The following is a 6,000-nucleotide window of genomic DNA, read 5'->3' on the forward strand; positions in this document are numbered from 1 at the left end:
AGCAGTTCTTTCATACCTCTTCGCCCGATTCTTCTCCGATCTTCACAGCAACTTCTCCGAGCTATCACCGCCAGTTCTTAAAGGTTCTTGGAGGCAAGTGCTTGTGCACGTCCAAGTCAAGAGATGATCCACAACAAGAAGAAGAAGCTAGGGTTAGGGTTTCAAATGTAAATCTTGTAAGATTTCAATTGTATTTGCTTCCCTTTTTTTCTTCTTATATTGAGAGTGTTGTAGGGCTTCTCCACCTTCGGCAGTTACCGTAAAGGAGTGTTTTCATAGTAGAGAGTGTATGTCGTGTGTGGATCCTTGGATTAGTCACCTCTTATTGAGGTGGATACCAAGTAAGTCCTTCGTGTTAGCGTTGTATTTTTATTTCTTGTATTTTCCACTACATATCATCAACAAGAAACAAACGACGATAAGCGCGATGAGCTATTCACCCCCTCTAGCATATTTCGACCCTAATTCGTGGTATTAGAGCGATGTCGCTCTTCACCGGAATCATCGCCGGAAGGGGTAACAAGGCTAAAGGGTGAAGAAGTTGAAGCAAATTCAAAAGTCAAAGAATTCATCAAAAGCTCAACTTTAAATGGAATTCTAAGATGGACTCGGATTCGACACAAGGGTGCCTCCACCATTTACAATGACGAGCTTCGATTCTTGGAAATCAAGGATCGAAAATTTTCTTATGATGGAGATAGAGCAATGATTTGCTCTAATGGAAGGCTTCGAAGCTCCAAAAAATTCAAAAGGCAAGATTCTCAAGAGGAGCAAGTGGAGCCAAGAGCAAATTAAAAAGAGCGAGGCAAATGACAAAGTGACCAAGTAATTGGTCAATTTATTGCCAAGCAATATTTTGGCTCAAATTGGAGAGTATAAAGATGCCAAAAAGTTTTGGAGCAAATTGGCAAAGATTCATAAGATCCCCTCCACTGTACAAAATCAAGAAGGATCCAAAGAAGGTGACTCAGTGGATCAAGAACAAGAGCAAGAGGACTCCGAAGTTGAGAGATGCTCAACTTCCGAAGAAGAAGTCCAAAAAGCCTCATCTTCAAGGGAATGCAACCAAAAGAGCAAGGAAGGAGCATATTCCTTGTTCCATGTACAAGATGAAGATGAAGAAGCCTCCACCTCTAGGATTGAGGGGGAGAGACGTTCATTGATACCGGATCAAGAAGAAGGAGAAGCTTTTACATCCGGGTCAAGTGGAGAAGAAGATGATGCATCCTCCAAAAATCAAGAGACATCAAATGGAGGATTAAGTGACATTCCTACACATGAAGGTATAATTATTTCAATTAAAAATAAAAATCATATTATATGTTTTGAGTGTAGGGAACATGGACACTACAAGAGTAAGTGCCCTAAATTGGCCAAGAATAAGGGCCAAATAGCACAAAAGGGCAAGGACAAGCCCAAAGAGATTGCCCCCATAATAAAGAAGAGTAAGGAGCACATTGTGTATTTCTTGCGTAATCAAAAAGGACATTATCGGAGCCAATTTGTTTATCAGTGCTAAAGGAGGGATCACAAGTAAAACCCATTATCAGTGCCCTAATAATGTCCAAAGGGGAAGAAAGCGGTCAAAGCTAAAGGAGGAATCACAAGTCAAGGGGGAGCTTCCAAGGTAAAACCCAAGGTATTATTTATTGAGCCTACTCCTTTGAATAATGGTAAAAAGCATGCTAGCTCTACTTTATTTCATTTTAATGCTATTTACCATAAAAATAGAAAGCATGATAGCATTAAGGAAAAACATGTAGCTCTTTATGCTAAAACTACTATACCTAGGATTAAGAAGGTAGATAAAAATCTAGGCAAGAAAAAATAAGGATCGTAGTTATAATTCTAGAAATAAAAATGCTCAAGGATTTAATGAAAGATCAAAATCTAAGGATTTATGGGAAGAAAATCAAGTCTTGAGATCAAGGTTTGATAAAATGGAAAAGACCCTAAAAAGGATGGAAAATATCCTAAAAGGGCAAAAAGAGCATAAAATAGGTCTAGGAGCACATAAGCCATCCAATGGCCATAGGGGTTTGGGATACACACCTAAAATCAAGAAAGATGTGCCTTCTTATCATAGGATTCCATATAGTTATGAAACCAACTCTAGGTCTAGCGATCAAGTCAAGGATACAAGAGAAGTTATCCCTAGGAGTATCTTTGCAACAACAAATGTGACTAAGACTTCTAAGAGGTCTAAGAAAGTCACTAAGAAGGTCACAAGGGAAACAATCCCTAGAGTGGACCTAGAAAAGGTGACCAAGGCTTCTAAGAAGCCTAACAAAGTCATTAAGAAGGTATTTAGGGAAGTTATCCCTAGTGAGTACCTAGAACATCCAAGGAGCACAAATAAATTTTGGGTTCCTAGGAGCATTTTCTCTACCCTTTAGATGAGTTAGAGAGTGTCAACTCTAATTAGAAGGGTAGTTAACCCAACTTTGATGAAGTTGACACTCGGAGAGCATTTTCAAAGTTATTATTAACCTTTGAAAATGAAGTAGATTTTTATTTACTCTTTAAAAGAGTAAAATGTGCCATAATTTGAAATTTTTGATTTTATTTTAAATTGACACAAATTGGGAAAACATAAGAAATATCAAGTTGGGGATTTGGTATTTTCTTAGGGATTTAAAGGCAAATCTAAGCCTTAATTTAAAGTGATTACTCTTTGAAAGAGTAAAATGTGCCAACATTAAGGAATATACTTAATTTTAATTGGCACAAATTTAATCATGGGTTAAAGAAATGTCAATTTAGATTTTAGCATTTTCATGAGTAGATAAGGGGCAATCAAGGTTAATTTTAGGTTAGCTAAGGATTTAAGGACACTTAGATAGAAAATCTAGGTATTTTATTTATGCTAATTTGCCATCCCTTGCTTGCCCTTCATATGCCATGACATCATATGTTGCATTCATGTTTCATTATGAAAAATATAAAATACCATGTCATGTCATAAATACATTATGTAGTTCTAGCGAATTTTCTTTTAAAAATTATTTATTTTGATGTATACCATAACTCATCATGTATTATTTTTAATTCCTTGCAATTAAGGATAAATGACATTTACTAACAAGTAACATCCTAAGTGGATGTTTATAATCTCAAAAATACCTAAGTAGATATGCATGATCCCTAGTTTAGGGCAAAACCAAACTTTACATCTCACAAAGACTTATAAGGTGACTTATATGTGTTTTAGTGCATATTAGATACAAGTGAGATGTTAGGACGATGAACGAAACTCAAGATGTTGATTTAGTGCATCTAGTTGAGTTTTAGGTTCATCAAAACACATAGTTATGTGTTTTCCAATCATAGGAAAAACTAATGTACAAGTCATGTGTATTGAGCCCAAAGAATATGGTTGGATATTGGTTTTGAAAAATATTTTAAAATACTTTTAGAAAACCTTGGTGAAGGCTATCTTTTGATAGTAATCATCATTGAAAAGTTAAACACAAACTTGAAGAAAACACTAAAGTTTTTATAAGTTTTCAAGTTTATGTCAATCTTTAAAAATATGACGTATTTTTATAGAAAATTATTTTTCCTTGATAATATATATCCTAAATAATGTCTACAATAATTTTCATGATTTTTAGAATTTTGTAGAATTTTTGAAGAGTTTCTGAAAATTACTGAAATTGCATTTCAATTTTTCAGGCCTTCAATCGATCACCCGATCGATTGAAGTGCCTCAATCGATCGAGCGATCGATTGAGAAGGTGTTTTGCGTGAACAGAAACTCAGTGGATCGATCCACTGATCGATCTATACTGCTTCAATCGATCCATTGATCGATTAAAGTGTTGATTTTGGGTGGGAAAGCATGTTTTCAGCATTTTAGACCATGTTGAGTCTAGGTAATCATTCCTAACCCCTCAAAACACATTTGTTTACATTTAGGGGGAGTTTTCATGATGAAAACAAGATTGGATTGGTTAAGGAAGACTAAGTAGAAGTTTAGGTTGAGGTTTGATTTCATTATTGAATTTTTGAATCTCAAAACTTCTAAATTTTGGATTTCCTAAAGATTTAGGAATTTCAAATCATTGTTGGTGCAATGACAGAAGTTACATGCATATCTTTAGGGGGAGTTACTCTTTAAGGACATGAAAATTTATTTTCCAAAACCTTTGAAGGTGGTTAAACCTTCATTTAGAAAGACAAGTGCTCAAGGTTGAGTGTTGAAAAGCAATGGAGAGTAGATATCTTCATTGTGGGGTTATGGATGCTCTAGGATGAGCATCATGATGTGGAATAATGCTCTAGGGTGAGTATTGAAACACAGTGAAGGGTATGAGACCTTCATTGTTGGATTGGTTAACGCTCAAGGGTGAGCGTTGAAGATAATGAAGGGTATGGAACTTTCATTATGGTGTTGTGAACAACGAGTGAAGTTGTGAACAACGGTGAGTAACTCTTCAAGGGGAGAGTTCTTTTTGATGTGTGCCAATAGGGGAAGAATGTAGGGTTTAAGTTAGGCTTTCATTACCTAAAGAGAGGATTTGCCCTCTACGGAAGGAGGAGAATGAAGGAAACCTGGCCTCATTCATGCCTTGACATGAAGGAAGTTGAGGCTATGGAATTAGCTTAACTTAAAAGTATTGTCAAAAATCAAAAAGGAAGAGATTGTTGGTGCAATATTCCCTAGGTCAAGATTGACCTGGTCGACTAAGCTTGAGAAGGCTCAAGCTTGAGTCTTGATGTTTGGATTTCGATGTTTGACAATACATGGAGACTGATAATACATGGAGATTGAGGTGCAATCGTTCATTTGGGAAAATTGTTGATACAATTCTCCTTTGGTCAAGGTTGGCAGTTAGATGTAAAGAAGAGTCAGGTAGGTCAAGATTGACCGAATATTTGACTGGGAAGTCCTGGTGAGTGAAGTCAGGCAGTTGAAAAATTCTGGTGAGTGAAGCTAGGTGAAAGACCTAGTGAGTGAAATTAGGTGAAAGTCCTGGTGTGTGAAGTCAGGCAGATGGGAAACCCTAGTGAGTGAAGCTAGGTGAACGTCCTGGTGAGTGAAGCCAGGCAGATGGGAAACTCTAGTGAGTGAAGCTAGGTGAAAGTCCTGGTGAGTGAAGCCAGACAGATGAAAAGTTCTGCCGAGTGAAGTCAGACACGTGGAAATCCAAGTGGGTCAAGGTTGACCGGACACCTGGTATTGAGAAGTCCAAGTAGGTCAAAGGTTTGACCAGATACTTGGCACGAGGAGAAAAGTCAAAGTGGGTCAAAGGGATTGACCGGACCCTTGGTGAGGAAGTCCTAGCAGGTTGAGGGTGACCGGATGCTAGGCATGATGTCCCAACAGGTCATGATTGACCAGATGTTGGGTTTTAGGGACTTGGGACTTGATTAGGACAAATCAAGTTGATTCAATCGATCATCCGATCAATTGAATCATGTTCAATCGATCGACTGATCGATTGGACTGGTGCCGCGACAAAAGCCTCTCCCAATCGATCACCCGATCGATTGGGAGGCTCCCAATCGATCGGGTGATCGATTGGGAGGCTCCCAATCGATCGGGTGATCGATTGGGAAGCTGTCGTCGATTGCACAGAAGCCCTCCCAATCGATCACTTGATTGATTGGGAGCCTCCAATCGATCGATTGGAGCATTGGAAATTGCACGATAGCCTTGAATCGATCGATTGATTGATTCAGGCGATTTCCAGATAGCACAAAGGCACTTTGGATTGATCGAGCGATCGATCCAAAGCCTTCCCAATCGATTGGGAGTAATCCAATCGATTGGGATCCGACCGTTGGCACTAGATAAAGCCGTTACGAGCGTATTCTTCAACAGTTCTTTCATACCTCTTCGCCCGATTCTTCTATGATCTTCACAGCAACTTCTCCGAGCTGTCATCTCCAATTCTTGAAGGTTCTTGGAGGCAAGTGCTTGTGTACGTCCAAGTCAAGAGACGATCTACGACAAGAAGAAGAAGCTAGGGTTAGGGGTTCAAGTGTAAATCTTGT

Source organism: Zingiber officinale, chromosome 7B (genome assembly GCF_018446385.1).
Source record: "Zingiber officinale cultivar Zhangliang chromosome 7B, Zo_v1.1, whole genome shotgun sequence".
In the NCBI taxonomy this organism is placed as follows: Eukaryota; Viridiplantae; Streptophyta; class Magnoliopsida; order Zingiberales; family Zingiberaceae; genus Zingiber; species Zingiber officinale.